Source organism: Taudactylus pleione, unplaced genomic scaffold (genome assembly GCF_031769625.1).
Source record: "Taudactylus pleione unplaced genomic scaffold, aTauple2 ptg000571l, whole genome shotgun sequence".
Lineage (NCBI taxonomy): Eukaryota > Metazoa > Chordata > Amphibia > Anura > Myobatrachidae > Taudactylus > Taudactylus pleione.
The window spans coordinates 10,161,988-10,181,755 of record NW_028284973.1 but is presented as its reverse complement, the minus strand read 5'-3'; positions in this window follow the sequence as shown (position 1 = coordinate 10,181,755).

Genomic DNA, 19,768 nt, shown 5'->3' with positions numbered 1-19,768 from the left:
AATAAAGACTTTAGACATTGAACATGTGTTTCCAAAGCACAAAGTATTATTCAAGTAAAGTACAGTCAGTTACACGCTGTGATCTAAGTACAATTTAGCGCAAAGAATTATACAGACCCAAGATACAGTCATACATATGCACACGCTCTGGACCAGATCCCGGCATCAGCAAGAAACCTCCGTCAATCAGCAATCAGCAAGAAGACTCCAGACTGGGGTCACAACACACACATTTATACCATTACAGAAACAGACAACACAATAGAGAAGTTTGTTGCTGATCCCATTGGTTCCCCAAGCGTTTGTTACAGGGCATTTAACAGGTTGATTCAAATGGACACAGAACAGCCCCTAACAGCTTGCTGCCTCCGTTTCCCCGCCTCATGCAAGTCTTGGCTGTTGGTTTTACAATGTACATTCTGGTGCTTTAAGTCTCTACCGTCCATAAGTTGCGAATGCATGTTGCGATCTCCACACCGATGATACCGGGAAGCTGTTGAGAGAGTGCAGATCAGTATAATACCAAACACTGCTTACTTATCACGTATTAAACCTTAGATACCAAAATAGCCTTTATTTCACAGCATTTGTAATAAATGAATAAAACTTGGATCTTTTACTTTATAGCTATGGAATCTTTTGTGTAAGTGTGCATTATGTAAGTATTAGGGATATGGGTGAAGACGCAAGTTAACTTCGGGCAGATGCGTGTGCACTAAGCTAATGAATAGCGTTTTCATACTGGGCCTTATGCATTCGCTAATATGTGACATTTTAACAGCTTAACTGTGTGTATGAATGTGTGTATGAGGTATGGAAAAAGATGTGTTCACTTAATGCTAATAATAGCATCGCCATATGTACTTAATTGTGAGTTTAGCTAAAATGGAGCTGAGCGGCCATTCGCAAAATGGGGTCATGCCGATCTCATTTTCAAAATAATGTCTTGCGGCCATTCGCAAGATGGCGTCGTTTCAATCATATTTTAAGCCAATTATACAGCTTCGACAGTCCACCCTTTGATAGCGAACAACATGCTATCACAGTCTGATTTAAAATTAATTTAGGCGTACATATATATATATTACATAATGTTATTATGGCACAAGGTAGTTCTTAACCAATGTGTCTCTAGGAGGGGACATAAAACTACCATTATACGCACACCGCGGATCTTGGGAAATCATGTGAAAGATGTGGGGATGCACCAGTCCCATAAAGGAAATTTTGATGGGGAATAGAGACTTACATCATCTAAGATGTTTGAATGGGAAAAAATAACCCTTCAATAATACCTTTTATGCACATCTAAATACAAAACATTATATGATGGTATTTCCAAGTTCAGGGCTGTAATGCAGTTCTATATTTACCTCAGTATTCATATTGTTATTACTGACCACCATCATAATTTCGTTCCTTCGTTTTACCTTACTCTTACATTTTCCACACTTCAACACAATAGGAGCACACCGGACACATATGCCAATTACTATGATGATGACCAGTATAAGGATCAGTAAGTTGCCTATGCATGCGATCATTTCCTGGGCCCATTTCCCTAGGCCTGAGAACCATTTTATGGGGTTCAACCATGACACCCATTCCTCTACCTTTTCCTCTACTTCAGCCACTGAAGCATTATGGTTCTTCCAAAATTCCCATTTCAGCTGCAGAATTTCATCCATCTTTCGGTCTATTACCTCCTTGGGATCGCTGGTATCATTGGTGACATAGGTACAACACTTCACTTCACATTGGGTGGCCAAAGTTACGCAATATCCTCCAGTGACAGCGGTTAAATAATTTAACACTAGCCTGTGTTGCACCAGTTCTTTCTAGTACGCTTGCAATTCTCTACCTGTATACCTGAAGGTGTCATCATACATCTCGGTGATATATTCTATCAATTTAGCAAGATCCTGGATATATCTAAAATTTAGTGTACCCCGTGCGATCCTGGTGGGATCCAATGCTACTAAAACTTGAAAGCCAGTTGTCTCACTAATTAAGTGAGTGGCTTTATGCAAGTCACCAGGTATCATATTTCTTTTGCCTCTGTGTTCATACTGTGTGTGAAGATATGGTGATGGTGTGTCTTTATGAATACCGAGCATTTCAACATGTGTGAGGGTCATAACCTCTGGGACTACTCTTCCCAGGTAAGGCAAACCTTAGGAACTCAGGGAGAGCCACTTATACGCTTTTCTTCCACATATAAAATATACATTATCGGGGAGAACATAAGGAATAGTATGCATCATTATCATTAAACACATTTCCCTTGCAAACAGTCCTATCTCAGGCTCTTCCATCTGGTACATGCAATTTTCTGTTTGTATTATCTTAGCACAATATCCATCTGGTACCTTACCAATAATTTCTTTGGTGGAACTCAATGTATACCGATACCTAAAATTTCTCCCATTAGATCTAATTGAGCGTAACAGATCATAATTTATAGACTCATTATCAGCTCTCAGTGAGAAGGTCATCGTCTGATTATTCCCCGTCACTTCCCCGTCACTTCCCAATTTCCTGGTTTATTGGGGTTGGTTATGTTCAAGCACAAAAGTGATCTATCTGCTTGGAATTGATATAGTTTGAAATGAGGTGGTTTGGATGAGAGGAATTTTCCATCCATAATTTGCAATTATAAAATTTCCGTGATATTCAGCGGAAATGGCACCAAACCTACATTATGTTGACCCTGTGGAACATGTGAGCACACCCAACAATCAGTTTGATTTAAAACTTTTCCTACCATGCTATGATAATCCTCTAAAGGATACCCACCCCAGTATGGGTTATATTTAGGTTGGCACCTTTGGATACAGTTCTCATCAACTAGGGACCCACAAAACTCACAAATACAGGAATCTTCAGATGATAAACCTCCACACTGTTCCCGAGTATCCGAAATAACAGCTCTCTTAACAATTACAGTACTAAGATTGGTCAAACACTCCCCTGATTGGCATAGCACTCCTCCTGACTCCACTCCATCAGTGCTGCCATCAGTTCCCATCTCCTCTATCGGTCCCCCGACACAGAAGCCGGACATTCCCGAACCAACCAGGATGGTGAACACTCTAGAAGAGAATATGAAAATGAACACAGCAGTCCAGTCCATTGTTTTAGTTCAGGTATCTCACTACGACCTTTTCAATCCTCCCAGAACAAGCTTGCGATCGACAGGTCCACGTTATCAGCCTCGTCTCCGCTTTGTTTCTCCACCGGTTGGTTGACTTTTTTGCAGTGGGTGGAATGGACCCAGGTATCTCTCTCAGCCACCTTCAAAGATGTAGTACTTGTCAGCAGTACCTGGTACGGACCTTCCCACCAATCAGTCAAACAACCTGAACGCAAGAAATTTCTGATCATAACATATTCTCCTGGTTCAACATCATGACAGTTAGTTTCAGGCATATCATGGGACAACAATTTCAGTTTCTGCTGTTGCTGTTTTAACTGTTTACTCATTGATATAAGATACTTTACAGTACCTCATTGTTATCCTTCAAGTCTTCCTGTGGACTTATAATCAAATGAGGTTGTCTACCAAACAATTGGATTGCTTTTAAAAGATGTTTTATGTGTCTGGAATGTGCAACTGGTGTGCCTGCTGCTGTCATAAAATTTCTTAGATGCCATAGAGCTCCAAAATCATGCACGACTCCGAACATGTACCTAGAGTCAGTGTAAATGTTAGTAGATTTGCCTGCTGCCAGTTCACACGCTCTTCTTAGTGCTACTAACTCTGCCACCTGGGCTGAGTGAGGAGGACCAAGAGGTTCAGCTTCTATGATGTCTGTGTCATTTACAACAGCATAACCTGTACATAATTCACCTGTGTCTGTTTGTCTATGACAACTCCCATCCATGTAAAATGTCACATTCACATTCTCTAAAGGTGTGTCACGTATGTCAGGTCTAGCAGTAAAGGTCTAATTCAGATACTCCATACAATCATGTGTATCATTATGTCTGCTGAACTCACTTCCCACCAGCAACTCGTCTCCTTCCACCCTTTGTACATCATGTTGTACATATGGTAAATACGTTGCTGGATTCAGCGTACTTCAGCATTTAACAGTGATGTTTGCAGGTGCAATAAGAGCTAGTTCCCATTTGGTAAACCTAGCTGAAGAAACATATCTGGTTTGGGCAGAGTTCAGCAGAGCAGATACAGCTTGGGGAGTGTAGACAATCATATCATGGCCCAATACTACGTCCTCACTTTTACTCACCAAAAGAGCCGTCGCTACTACACTTCTTAAACACGTTGTGAGTGATCTTGCTACAGTGTCCAATTGGGCACTGTAGTATGCTACGGGGCTACTGGCATCAACATGTTTTTGTGTGAGGACACCTGCAGCACAACCTTCGGCTTCCGTACAATACAAAGCAAAAGGTTTTTCATAATCAGGTATTGCCAATGTAGGTGCTTTTTCAGATTAAGATTAAGGAAAGACTTCTCTGATTCCTCTGTGTGTATGACAAGATCTGGTTTTGAGGAAGAGACTAAGGGCCTGATTCAGACCCACTCGCGAGCGGCTGTCCGCTTGCAAGTGGGTCGATGTTATGGACTGAGCATGCGCACGACGGAGGGAGCTCCGTCGTGCGCATGCGCCAGATGCGACTAGCGAAGGAAAGTCCTTCGCTCGTTGTGTCTGATCAAAGGGGGCGTGCTGTCGATGTTGATTGACAGCACGCCCCCTTTGGTAGGCGTGCCGGGGGCGTGCCTCCCTGACAGGGGCGTTCCCACCGGGTGTCAGTGGGAGTGATTTTGGCTCTGATAGAGCCAAAATCACTCCGGAGCTTGCGGTTGAAAACCTCAACCGCAGGCTCCGGCTCGCAATTTCGATGGTCGCGATGGTCTCGACCATCGCGGCCATCAAAATGCACGCTCGTATAGCCTGTGGGTGGTGACCCACAGCTATACGAGCGTCCAGAAGGACGCTCCATTTTCATGGAGGCCGGCCCTCATTCAGAGCATGCGCTCTGCTCAGAGCGTACGGCTCTGAATGAGGGCCTAAGTCCTGTAAAGGCAAGGCCAAAATAGAAAAACCTGGGATCCACATTCTACAGTATCCACACATTCCCAAGAAGGTACAAATTTGCTGGTTCTGCAGCAGTGTCATGTTCTGTATGGCCTGAATTCTGTCATTTGTGAGATGTCATAACCCCTGGGTTAGGCAGTGTCCCAAATATTTTACTCTGGATTGGCATGGCTGTAGTTTGTCCTTAGCAACCTTGTGTCCTGTGTGCGAGAGGTGAAGCAACAAAAGTTTAGTATCATTTAAACATGACATGAACGAATCAGAACATAGCAATAAATCGTCCACATATTGAATTAGAACATACCCATTGGCAGGTTGAAAGGATTGTAAACAGTCGTGCAGTGCCTGGGAGAAGATACTGGGGCTGTCTATGAAACCTTGGGGCAATCATGTCCATGCGTATTGTACCCCCCTGTATGTGAAAGCGAATAGGTACTGACAGTCAGGGTGAAGAGGCACAGAGAAGAAAGCAGAACAGAGGTCAATGACAATGCATTTGGTGGGATCTGCATAAGAATGACAGCTGGATTTGGCACTACGGGAAATTGGCTCTCTACTACCTTATTAACACTTCTAAGGTCTTGTACCAGCCTATAACCCCTCCCACCACTCTTCTTTACCGAAAAGATGGGACTATTGGCTACACTAGCTGTACGAACTAAAATTCCCTGTTGTAATAATCGCTGAATTATTGGATAAACCCCTAATTCTACCTCCTGTTTTAGTGGGTACTGGGGAATTTTTGGAGCTTGCCTACCGCCTTTTAAAGTTACCATTACAGGGCTTACGTTTGCCATTAATCCAGTGTCCTGTCCATCCTTGGTCAAAAGTGAATCTGGAATTTGGGATAACATTTGATCTACCTGAGATGGATTTTCATTTACACCTGTAGAGTGATACATTATCCTTTGGGGAGTGTCCAATATATCCCTCACCTCATGCACAACTCTCTCTGGGATATCTAAAAATACACCATCAAGGGTACAATATATGACACATCCCATCTTACATACCAAATCTCTCCCCAGTAAGTTAGTAGGAGCCGCAGCAGCCAGAAGGAAAGAATGCCTGGTATGCAATGGCCCGATAGTAACCTCTGTGGATTTTGTTAAAGGATAATGTTGCACTTTACCCGTTACGCCCATTGCTGGTACTGTCTCGTTGGTTACCTGTAAATTGACGGGAGATTTTATCACTGACCTGGTCGCCCCTGTGTCTACAAGAAAAGGATTTTTAGGACCAGCTACATCAACCATCATGACTGGCTCTTCCCTAGTACCACCCGTTAACCTGACTATCTGTAGACTACAGGTATGACCTGACCCCTAGCGTTGGCTCCCACTCTCCAATAAAGCATTAACGGCCACAATTGGAGCTGGTGCCTGTTGGACATTTGCTGGTCTCTGTGCATATCCCTTATGGGGAGATCCAGGTTTTCCCTGATTTGGGGGTCCTACCCTTTTTGCCGTACAGTTCCTACTTACATGTCCTGGCTGGTTACAATTGAAGCATGTTTGTGGATTGGATGAAGAAAAGGATTGTTGTGCGAGTTGAGCAGGAGGGAGAAGTGGTGGGTATGGGTAAGGATATTGAGGGAAAGGATATGATGGGGAATATGCAGTTTGTGGGTAGTATGGGACTTGTGGTTGTGTAGGATAAGTGGGATAGGGTTGTGTTTGCAGTGGTGTGGGACTAGTGAGGGTGTGTAACTGTTCAGGTGCAGGTGTTTGTGTGGGTGCAGGTGTGTCTGCTGGCTGTGATGTTACTGTCATTCCTTCCAGAGCTTGAATACTGACAGCCATTAGTTTCTCGCTCTGGGGCTCTCTCTTCTTTGAGATGTTTTTGTCATGTTCTATGGCAGATTCTATGAGGGTATCTATTGTGACTCCCCTCCAGCCAAACAGTGAGGTCTGAACCTGGGTTTTGAGGTTCTCTTTAAGGCCATCCATGAGTATGGTGACAATCATTCCCCTGTGGTGAGTGCTATCTTTAATATCCTCTAACCCAGTGTACTGGGTGATAGCCTGCAGAGCCCGGTCGCAATAATCTTCTGCAGATTCACTCTCCTTTTGCTTTATGGTGAAAATTTTGTTCCAGTTAACTACTACTGGAAAATATACACCCAATTGAGTTATAATACGGGTAATGTTACCTTGGTTCACTTGGTCTGTTAAGGGAATGTCACCATCCAATACACAATCCGTGATAAATTTTGTCACGTCGATATTGCATGGTAGACAGGCCCTTAACACCACCCGCCAATCGTTATTGGTTGGCTCGTGAGAACTACCCAAATTTCTCTAAAATCTTTCACATTTGGCTAATTCCTTCTTGGGATTGGGGAAATCATTTATGATGGAATTTAGCTCTGCTCTTGTCCAAGGACAATGCATTACCACATCCCTTGTAGGTACAACTCCGTTCGCATCCGCATTCCCATTCGGAACAGTGATTGTCCAAATGGGATGCAGACCGCCCGCAGTGCTACCTTTGACCTTATTGCCTGGCTGGGGGTTTAGTCTGTTGCTGCAACGTATAGTATTAACAACTTCCTCCACGGGCGCAAAGGAGTTTAAAACTTCCCGTGCTGTTACTGATGGAGATGGTGGCACCACTTGGGCTTGTCGTGGTGCCGCATCTAACATGTGTACAGCATGGGAAACGGCAGACATGACAATAGGCTCATCATCCACATCATAAACATTTTCTTTATGGTTACTTAAGAGAGGGTACAAATTACTTGTTACATTTTTAGCTTTGTTCAAACATGTGGCAGCACTACCGGAAGTACGTATACGCTATTGTGTGACTAGTCGCATACACAATAATGCGACTACTACACAACCGTATGACCTAATGTTAGCTGTGTACACAAATGTGCGTCTCTATTACGCGCACAAATATGTGACTCAGCAGCGCGTGCAATACTGCGGCACCCTTTTTAGCATGAAATTCTATCAATAAAAGAAAACAAACTTTTTCCTTTCTTGTCCCTGGATTCTAGTCAGCGTCCCTTGCTCACACAATAACGGGTAGCGATCTCTCAGCACCAAGTGTTTGCAGGTAAAACTGCGTGTGGCCACTATCCACCCTTTGGTGAGATATCGAGAACCGTAGGTATATCGTGAGTAGGTAAGTGACCTCACTCTACAAGCCCCCAACTAAGGATACTGGATTTCTACCTCTATGCACACCTACCTATACCTTCTAAAACCTGCCTTTAAACCTCTAAAGTTGACGCTATTTGCGTACGCAGTCATACAGTAAAATAAAGACTTTAGACCTTGAACATGTGTTTCCAAAGCACAAAGTATTATTCAAGTAAAGTACATTCAGTTACACGCTGTGATTTAAGTACAATTTAGCGCAAAGAATTATACAGACCCAAGATACAGTCATACATACGCACGCGCTCTGGACCAGATACCGGCATCAGCAAGAAACCTCTGTCAATCAGCAAGAAGACTCCAGACTGGGGTCATAACACACACATTTATACTCTTACAGAAATAGACAACACAATAGAGAAGTTTGTTGCTGATCCCATTGGTTCCCCATCGTGGTGTGTTTGTTACAGGACATTTAACAGGTTGATTCAAATGGACACAGAACAGCCTCTAACAGCTTGCTGCCTCCGTTTCCCCACCTCATGCATCTTGGCTGTTGGTTTTACAATGTACATTCTGGTGCTTTAAGTCTCTACGGTCCATAAGTTGTGAATGTATGTTGCAATCTCCACACCGATGATACCGGGAAGCTGTTGAGAGAGTGCAGATCAGTATAATACCAAACACGGCTTACTTATCACGTATTAAACCTTAGATACCAAAATAGACTTTATTTCACAGCATTTGTAATAAATGAATAAAACTTGGATCTTTTACTTTATAGCTATGGAACCTTTTGTGTAAGTGTGCATTATGTTAGTATTAGGGATATGGGTAAAGACGTTAGTTAACTTTGGGCAGATGCGTGCGCACTAAGCTAATGAATAGCGTTTTCATACTGGGCCTTATGCATTCGCTAATATGTGACATTTTAACATCGCAACTGTGTGTATTAATGTGTGTATGAGGTATGGAAAAAGATGCGATCGTTTAATGCTAATAATAGCATCGCCATATGTACTTAAGTGTGAGTTTAGCTAAAATGGCGCTGAGCGGCCATTCGCAAAATGGCGTCTTACCGATCTCATTTCCAAAATGGTGTCTTGCGGCTATTCACAAGATGGCGTCGTTTTGATCTTATTTTAAGCTGATCTTGTCAGCTTTGACAATCCCATAATTGAGAGATTGCTCCAGCAGGGGATTTTAGTCCGTACAGCTAGTGTAGCCAAAAGTCTCATCTTTCTTATGAAGAAGAGTGGTGGGAGGGTATATAGGCTAGCACAGGACCTTAGAGGGGTTAATAAGGTAGTTGAGAGCCAATTCCCTGTAGTGCTGAATCCAGCTGTCATTCTCATGCAGATCCCACCAAATGCAACCCATTTTACTGTCATTGGCCTCTGTTCTGCTTTCTTCTCTGTCCCTCTTCATCCTGACTGTCAATATTTATTTGCCTTCGCATACAAGGGGGTACAATACATATGGACACGGTTGCCCCAGGGCTTCATAGACAGCACCAGCATCTTCTCCCAGGCTTTACAGGACTGTTTACAATCTTTTCAATCTGCCATTGGATCTGTTCTAATCCAATATGTGGACGATTTATTGTTGTGTTCTGATTCATTTATGTCATGTTTAAATGATACTAAACTACTGTTGCTTCATCTCTCACAGACAGGACACAAGGTTGCTAAGGACAAACTACAGCCATGCCAGACCAGGGTTAAATACTTGGGACACTGCCTAACCCAGGGACATTTGACTACTGACAGAATACAGGCCATACAGACCATGATAGTGCCACAGAACCTACTGCAAATCTGTACCTTCTTGGGCATGTGTGGATACTGCAGATCATGGATCCCAGGTTTTTCTATTTTGGCTTTACCATTGCAGGACTTAGTTTCTTCCTCAAAACCCGACCGTGTCACTCACACTGAGGATACAGAGCAGGCTTTCCTTAACCTTAAGGACAGTCTGACAAGAGCACCTGCATTGGGAATACCAGATTACGAAAAACCTTTTGATTTATATTGTACGGAGGCTAATGGTTGTGCAGCAGGTGTCCTCACACAAAAACAATGTGATGCTAGTAGGCCCGTAGCATACTACAGTGTACAATTGGACACTGTGGCAAGATCACTCCCAATGTGTTTAAGAAGTGTAGCAGCAACTGCTCTTTTGGTCAGTAAGAGTGAGGATGTAGTATTAGGCCATGATATGATTGTTTATACACCCCATGCTGTATCTGCTTTGCTGAATTCTGCCCAAACCAGACATGTTTCCTCAGCTTGGTTCACAAAATGGGAACTAGCTCTAATAGCACCTGCAAATATCACCATTAAATGGTGCATTACGTTAAACCCAGCAACGTATTTACCATATGTGCCTCAGGATGCACAAAGGGTGGAGAGAGGTGAGTCGCTGGTGGAAGGTGAGTTCTGCAGGTATATTGATGCACATGATTGTATGGAATATTTGAATCAGACCTTTACTGCAAGACCTGACATACGTGATACACCTTTAGAAAATGTAAATGTGACATTTTACATGGATGGGAGTTGTCATAGACAAACTGACACTGAAGAGTTATGTACAGGTTATGCTGTTGTAAATGACAAGAACGTTATAGAAGCCAAACCCCTTGGTCCACCTCACTCGGCCCAAGTGGCTGAACTGGTGGCATTAAGAAGAGCGTGTGAACTGGCAGAAGGTAAGTCAGCTAATATCTACACTGACTCCAGATATGCCTTCGGGCTAGTGCATGATTTTGGACCTCTTTTGCGTCTGGGAGATTTTATGACAGCAGCAGGCACACCAGTAGCACACTCATACCACATAAAAAGACTGTTGACAGCAATTCAAAAACCAAAGGCTGTGGCCATCATTAAGTGTAAAGCAGCACATACATGTGAGGATGATCCGGTGTCACTGGGCAATAACAGGGCAGACGAAGCTGCCAAATGGGCAGCAGGTTAAAGAGTGAACATGCCAATTAATCAAATGATGATGTTTCAAACAATTGATATGCAGAAATTAATTGAGATGCAAAATGTACATTCCATTCAGTAAAAGGCAGTCTGGAGATACAAGGGATGTGGGCAAGAGTCCTCTGGACTCTGGAGAGATGGACAAGGTAAGCCGGTGGCACCTAAGGCATACTACCCAAGCTTGGCTGAGGCAGCGCACGGTCTGACTCACCTGGGAAAGCAAGGTATGTGCAAGTTGGTCAGGGCGTACTGATGTGCACCTGTTTTTTCTTCTCAAGCAGAAAAGAGGGCCATGTCCTGTTTGACCTGCTTGAGGAAGAAAGTTGGAAAAACAATACCAACCGAACCATCTCTCATCCGTCCGACAGATGGACCTTTTCAGGCAATACAAATTGATTTAATCCAAGTACCACTCTGGAGGAATCTCAAGTATGTATTCCATTGTACCGATGTGTTTTCTAATTGGGTAGAGGCATATCCAGCTGCCACTAATACTGCTGCGTTTACTGCTAAAAAGATTGTTCAGGAATTTGTATGCAGGTACGGTATCCCTAGAATCATAGAAAGCGATAGGGGTACTCATTTCACCAGTGATGTCATCCAGAACATGTGTAAGTTGATTGGTATTAATAGTAGACTTCACACCCCTTACCGACCGCAAGCCAGCGACGAGGTGGAGAGGATGAATGGTACTATTAAAAATAAACTGAGTAAGATCATGGCAGAAACTGGACTAGGATGGCGAGAAGCCTTACCGCTAGTCTTCATATCATCAGGACAACTCCTAGACCCCCTCTTAACCTGTCCCCCTTTGAGATACTATTTGGGAGACAACCTTATTTGATTATAAGTCCACAGGAAGATTTGAAGAGTAACAACGAGGTTACTGTAAGGTATCTTATAACAATGAGTAAACAGTTGAATCAGCAGCAGCAGAAACTGGAATTGTTGTCACCTGATATGCCAGAAACAAACTGCCATGATGTTGAACCTGGGGAATTTGTTATGATCAGAAATTTCTTACATTCAGGTTGTCTGACAGATTGGTGGGAAGGTCCGTATCAAGTGTTGCTGACAAGTAAGACATCCTTGAAAGTGGCAGAGAGAGATACCCGGGTCCATTCCACTCACTGCAGAAAGGTCAACTATCTGGTGGAGATACAAGGCGGAGTCGAGGCAGGTAATGTGGACCTGTCGATTCCGAGCTTGTTCCAGGAGAGTTAAAGACTGCAGTGAGATACCTGAGCTAGGGAAATTTATAGCCCATTATTCCAGCAATGGAATGGCGGGCTGTGGTTGGGTTCCTATTTTCTTCCAGAGTTCTCATCATTCTTGTTTGGTTCAGGATGTCCTGTTTCTGGAATGGTGGGCAGATGATGGAGGGAGAGGTACATGTTGATATCTTTGGAGTGGAGTCAGAAGAAGGAATCATTCCGGTCACAAGGGCGGTATCTGTCCAAACTCAGTACAGTAATTGCTAAGAGATCTGTTAACCTGGAAACTCAGAGACAGTGTGAAGGTTTATTGTCTGAGGAATATTGTATTTGTGAGTTTTGTGGGTCCCTAGTTGATGAGAGATGCACCCAATGGTGCCAACCTAAGTATAACCAGTATTGGGGTGGGTATCCTTTAGAGGATTATCATACCATGGTGGGCAAAGTTTTAAAGCAGACTGACTGTTGGGTGTGCTCTAATGTGCCTCAGGTACAACATAATGTAGGGTTAGTGCCATTTCCATTAAATGTCTCTGAGGTTTTAGAATTGCAACAAGGGAATATGCTGGATGGAAAAATTCTTATATCCAAACCACCTCATTTTAAACTCCACCAGTACCAAGTAGATAGATCACTTTTGTGTTTGAACATCACCAACTTCAACAAACCAGGAATTTGGGGGGTAACTGGGAATAACCAGATGATGACCTTCTCACTAAGAGCTGATAATGAACCTATACATTTTGAACTTTTATGCACAATTTGATTAAGTGGAAGACACTTCCAGTATCAGTATACACGTAGTGACACCAAAGAAATGGTTGGTAGGGTACCAGAAGGGTACTGTGCCAGGGTTATACAACTAGAAACGTGTGTTAGTCAGATGGGAGAACCTGAGAAAGAATCATTTGCTAGGGAAATGTGTTGAATGATTATGATGCATTCTATTCCTTACGTTCTCCCAGATGATGTATATTTTATATGTGCAAGGAAAGCATATAAGTGGCTCTCTCCGAGTTCAGAAGGTTTATGTTACCTGGGAAGGGTACTCCCAGAGGTTATGACCCTTATGCATGGTGAAATGCTTGGTATTCATAAAAACACGCCAACACCATATATTCATACACAGTATGAACACAGAGACAAAAGAAATATGATACCTGGTGATGTGCATAAAGCCACACAGTTAATTAGTGAGACAACTGGCTTTCAAGTTTTAGTAGCATTGGATCCCACCAGGATCGCTCTGGGTACTTTAAATTTTAGATACATCCAAGACCTTGCTAAATTAATAGATAATATCACCGAGATGTATGATGACATGCTTAGGTACACAGGTAAGGAGTTATAGGCATATAAGAAAGAACTGGTGCAACATATACTAGTATTAAATTATTTAACAGCTGTCACTGGAGGGTACTGTGTGACTTTAGCCGCCCAATTTGGTGTAAAGTGTTGAACGTACATCACAAATAATACTAGTGACCCCAAGGAGGTGATAGACCGGAAAATGGATGAAATTCTGCAGCTAAAATGGGAATTTTGGAAGAACCATAATGCTTCAGTGGCTGAAGTAGAGGAAAATGTAGAAGAGTGGTTCTCTTAGTTGAACCCTGTAAAATGGTTCTCCGGTCTAGGAGAGTGGGTCCAGGAAATGGTTGCTAGTGTAGGTAAACTCCTGATCCTCATATTGGTTGTCATCTTAGTAATTGGCATATGTGTCAAATGTGTACCTGCTGTGTTGAAATGTGGAAAATGTAAAGATAAGGTAAACCGAGAGAATGAATTTATGATGGTGGTTAGTAGTAACAAAATGAATACTGAGGTAAATGAAGGACTGCATTACAACCCTGAACTAGAAGGTACCATCAGATGATGTATAGATTTAGCCATGCATGAAATGTATTAATAAATGTTATTTTAAACATCCTAAATAATGTAAGTCCCTATCCCCTTGAAGACTTCCTTTATAGGTTAGGTGCTTCCCCACATCTTTCCCATGATCTTCCAAGATCCGCGGTGTGCGTATAAGGGTAGTTTTATGCCCCTCCCAGAGACACATTATTGATGGTTTAATGACCACATTGTTCCATCCCATAATATAACATTAGATAATATTACATAATGTATGACTAAAAATAAATTTAAGATCAGAGTGTGATAGCGTATTGTTTGCTGTCAAAGAGTGAACTGTCGAAGCTGGATGATTGGCTGGGACCAGATCTCAAGTTAATATCGGGTGACGCCATCTTATGTTGCACCTGACTACGCCATCTTGCGTCATCAGCATGAAACCATTGTGTGCGTTGCTAATATTCTAATATTAGCTTCGTGCGACTGCATTGCTACCGCATATTGTTAAAAGTCCTGCCATACCCCATACGCACATTAAATCATACATATAATATACAAGACGCACAGCGCACAGTTGTGCTGTTTATCAAAGCACTCTACACATAAAATACACCACACATATTAGCAACTCTGCGCAATATGCTCACACTTACATATACCGAAACGTATAAAAAGGTATCTCCACAATAAAGGCTTAATATTAGAGGTTATATTAGCGAATAATTATGTTGTGAAATGTAATGTATACCATATTTAAGGTACATAAGCTAGTAAACATATCATGTTTGGTACCATTCTAAAGCACTGTTTGTTTGCAGATTTCCGGTTCAACCCGCAAGGAAATCGCATCATGCGTTCGCAAGATATGAACAATATGAAAATAGTGGTTAGAATGTGAAAATGTATGTAGTGTTTTTCTACTAGTTTAAACCAGTTCTTCGGCGGGAAAACCACACAAAGCAACATCTGATGAACTGGGACATACCCCTAGTGATGCTATATGAACTGTCCAATGACCTGCATCGTACCAGAATGTCCACAAGCAAGATCCAATGGAAATCTGTTAACTAGTTTCTTTGTCTGGGAGGGTATATAGCCTGAGTACTGGTTCTAGTCTACAGCCATTCTTCTTGGATGACCACAGGCTTCTGGACTGATGACTGTATGGTGGGACCAGTGCACACGCGTATGTATTGGGCTGTATCGTATTCTGTATTTTATGTCTTTGCACTAATTGTGCTAGATGAAAGTGCGTAACTTTCTTTTATTACAATAAGAACTTTTGTGCGTTGGAAACACAATTATTGTCTGGACAGCGATTATTTCTGTTTAGCGATTTAAGGGTATTCATAGCATGTATAATAAATATATAATAGTACTCATATTTCAATTCTTATAGTTAGCATACTATACATATTGCAGTCAGGTCACCTATTTGCTGGGTTAACCCTAAAAAGTGGTTATACAATGTAGGTGGAACAATTCAGTTCTTCAATAACTTCAGTCTGGTCCAGGAGAGGAGCAAGTGAAGATTTTGATCCAATAGCTGTTGAATAGTCAACAATTCCGCTCCTGTGAGAAAGTTTTAAAAGAATTACAGTTAACAATGCAAGTGGAAGGTGTATGTGTGTGTGTATGTCGTATGTCACTTGAGGTGGCGATGGGGTGGACTCAGCAAAGGGGGTGGGTCCGGCGGTGTGAGTAGGAAACATATATACAGTAATACAAAAGACACCTCCACACAAAGACATATACATGCAGGCAACACCGGGCACAGCAGCTAATAGCTTACAGTATGTCAGTGGTTCTCAACTTTTTGGAATCACAGCGCCCTAGAGTATCAGCATTTTTTCCATGGCACCCCTGGGCCCAAAGTTTCTTATTGACAAATTCGGCAAAAATTACATGAAGTAAATTGTGCTTATATGTCAGTTATGTGGTGGTTGACAGGGCTGCACTTCCTTTTATCCACATATTTTTTGATTGGCAGTAATTAGCACTGGTGTTGCCTAGCACACTGATTGATAGTAATTTATTTGGTACTGGACCACCAACCTAAGGCATCCCTGCAAGTGCCCTGAGGAACCCTAGGATGCCACAGCACCCACTGGGAACCACTGGCTTATGTAGAAATTAATTTTCAAAACTCTATGTTTGGTGAAATATCCCTCTATGGATTGGACATGTGATCTAGGTTAGAACGCCATGTTGTCTTCCTGAAGGATTTCACAAAAATATGTTGCACTTCTAGAATCTCAGTTAGCTTTATGGGCAGACGCAGTTGCAGCATTGGATGTAAACGGCCAATGTTTTCAGTCTGCACATGAGTCCGAGCCGCACTGCGCATTCTGATGGTTACCGCCGTCAGTTGCAGAGTGAATTTGGATGCAGAGAGTGGCAATTACAGTAGGCGCTTCTGGGAAGTAACAAAGGGGCAAAAGGGGTAGCGAGACGTAGGTGTGTTGTGGATAACTGCGGCTTTTTCAGCATTTGCGCTGCGCAAAAAGGACGCGGTCGTTGCTGCAGTAGCTTCCTTCTCTGAATAAGGCCCTATATGCGTTATTTAAAACAAAAGTATTTTTTTAAACAAAATAATTTGCAGACTTCTAAATATCTTACTCTCAGGCAGATCGGATCTGCAATGAGTTTTCTTTATCAAAGATTAGATGAGACTTGTTTAAGCTTAAGGCTATGTGAGTCCTTAGTTTTTGTAATTGGTTAAGAATTTGTTACCAGTTACTTGTGAGGGTGTTTTTGTATTGGACAGATGTAGCCTATAAGAGCCATGGGGAGAGGGGGGTGGCAAGTACTATGGTATATAAGGCTAATTGTGAGTTTGACAGCCAACTTGCATTTTTCTGGTTTCCTGCCCTCCCTTTATTTTTATTTTTTCCAGTGTTGTTTCTTTGTTTTACTAACCCTTTAATCTGATATGATACTGTTGGGTGGGAAGGCGCTGCAAACCAGCAGCCATGTAAGATGTAGGAAGTCGTTGTGGTGCACTTACTCTTTGAAGGATGGCGGGTATTCCTACCTCTGCGGGCGGACATTGGGCATTTGTGTCTTTGGGAGTTTGCGGATGTGCTTGTACTATGCTTTAGGGGCATATTTTTCACAATCCACATCTACTGGAGAAGAGGACAGAATCTACAGCAGGAGGTAGGTGAGTATAGTTTTTTTTTAAGGTAACCCATTGGATTTCTACATGGAGAAGGAGACCGAACACCTGGCAGTAGATAAGTATGTGTGAGTGTGGTAGGTGTGTAATAAAATTGTAAAATCTACGGTGTGTGTGTCTTGTGTTTTTTTAACTATTTATTTTACAGTGGAAGTACGGGATCCTGGTGGTACTTGTAGTTCCAAAGTGCCAAAGGGCAGGCATGCTGGCATCTGTGGTTCTATTTTCAACACTAGTACCCCTGCACCCACCACCCAGGGGTGTGGGGAAGAGCCCCGGGCTTCAGCTGAAGACTGGGTTGCTCGGTTGAGGGGGGACCCCTTTATTGGGGAGGTCCCCACCTCCCCTGAGATCCTTGGCTTGGGCTGACTGGTTTGGGGAGATAATGCTTTGGCTGGGGTGACATGGTGAAAGGATCCCCTGGCTGTGCCATTACACCCCGGCCGGATTTGAGCCTGGTGCTGGTTTTAAAAATGGGGAGAACCCTACGGAATTTTCCCCCCTATTTTTAAAACCAGGACTGGCTCAGCAGCCCAGTGCTGGTTCCTAACATATGGGAGAACCCTACATGTATTTTTCACCATATTTTAAGAACCAGGACTGGTTATGCTTTTGGGGGGGAAACCCCATCTCATTTTTGAAAAAACTTTTAACCTGTCTAGGAAAAGTACTGCCGTGTTGAGGTGATGGTGTATTCAGTTATTTTTGTATTTTCGACCGCATTTTTTTAACTGTGATTTTTGCCTGCGATTAACTCTAAAGATATGGGAAATACTCCCATTTTTACAATAGTAAATTCCCGTGTTTGAAAAAATTACTCAACACTCCAGTATAGCCACATTCAGACCAATTAGTAAATTTACCCAATACAGCACATGTTCTTCTGGGGTGTGAGTACCTATATACATGCTGTTACAACCGCTGCATCCGTTTACACAACCACTTATTACTCTGTACTACCGCTTACATACGCTGTTATATATGTTACCGCTATTATGCAAATAAACCTGCAAGCCTGGTTAAGGATAATCTGTGTGACCTAAACTCCATTTCACAATTCCGCTGGTACCTATTGCTCTACTCCAATAGGACATATTAACAATTTTAGCTTTAAAAGTGCTTATGAGAGTTTTAATGGCTCCTTTAAAGTACATTTTAAGAGTTCAGTAGGTTAATGACTAAAAGCAATGAGCTAAATGTATAAATATACTGCATCGTAGGGAGGGCGATCATATAAAAGAATTAATGAGGCCAGACCCGGTGATCCCTTGTGAACTTCACACCAGCAAATCTTGTTTTACATTTGGTTAATCTTCATTGAGGAAGGAGCCCCCACAGGCACTACTGTTGCTATCCGTTATCTCCAGTGGTTTTTATATCTCAGGTGGGAGTTAGATTCTTAGAAGTCTGCAAATTATTATTTTTTTTTAAATAAAAGTTTTCTTTTACATAGCACACATAAAGTTACAAAGGGACATCTCTAATTAACTGACAATCCAGAAGTGCAATCTTAATGAAATCTTTCAGGGGACAACATGATATACATACCTTGTCACATGTATAAACCAGCATACAGTAGGTACACATAAATAATTACAATTTTTTATTACAAATAGAGTGTTTTTAAAATATATATATATTTTTTTACATAAGCCATTAGCTGTTTTGCCTGGTGTTGCCTGGGTGTACTCTGTTTTTTGTCTTTGTGCTGTATTCTTGTGTCTTTTGTAATATTGTAATCTTTCTCTCTCTCTCTCTCTCTCTCTCTCTCTCTCTCTCTCTCTCTCAGTGCCTTATTGATCATGCGTACGGCCCCCAATGATTAAGTATTCATCTCGCTGACTTAAGTATCCAACTAGAAGCGGGGGAAACTTTACACCGGAGCAATTCATCATTGCTCCGCTGTGGGGACAGCTGCTCTAAAAAGCAGCTGTCCCCGAGATTAGTAGCACAGCTACAGAAGTAACTACATTAGTTACCTGTCCCCCATCGCCGCTTCTACACATGCGTGAGCCGAGGTCACGCATGTGCAAAGCTGCTGAGGGAGCCAGTGAGGAGGCGGTGGAGGGATCCATTTGGATCCCTCTTCGAATCCCCAGAACTCATTCCCATAGAAAGAAACAGGGATCCGAGAACAAGCGCCATCTAAAGATGACGCTTGTTTTTGCTAGCAAACTCTAAAATCTTTCAGTTTTTGGAGTTTACGAAATATCAGGTGGTCCTATTCGGACCCCTGATGATGAATGGCCCGGTAAATTAAATATGCAGAAACCAGCATTCCCGCATGGTTACCGGGGTATTTATCATTTGATGAATAGGCCTCTCATTCTCTCTTCCACTGGTATAATGTGAGTTTTCAACTTCT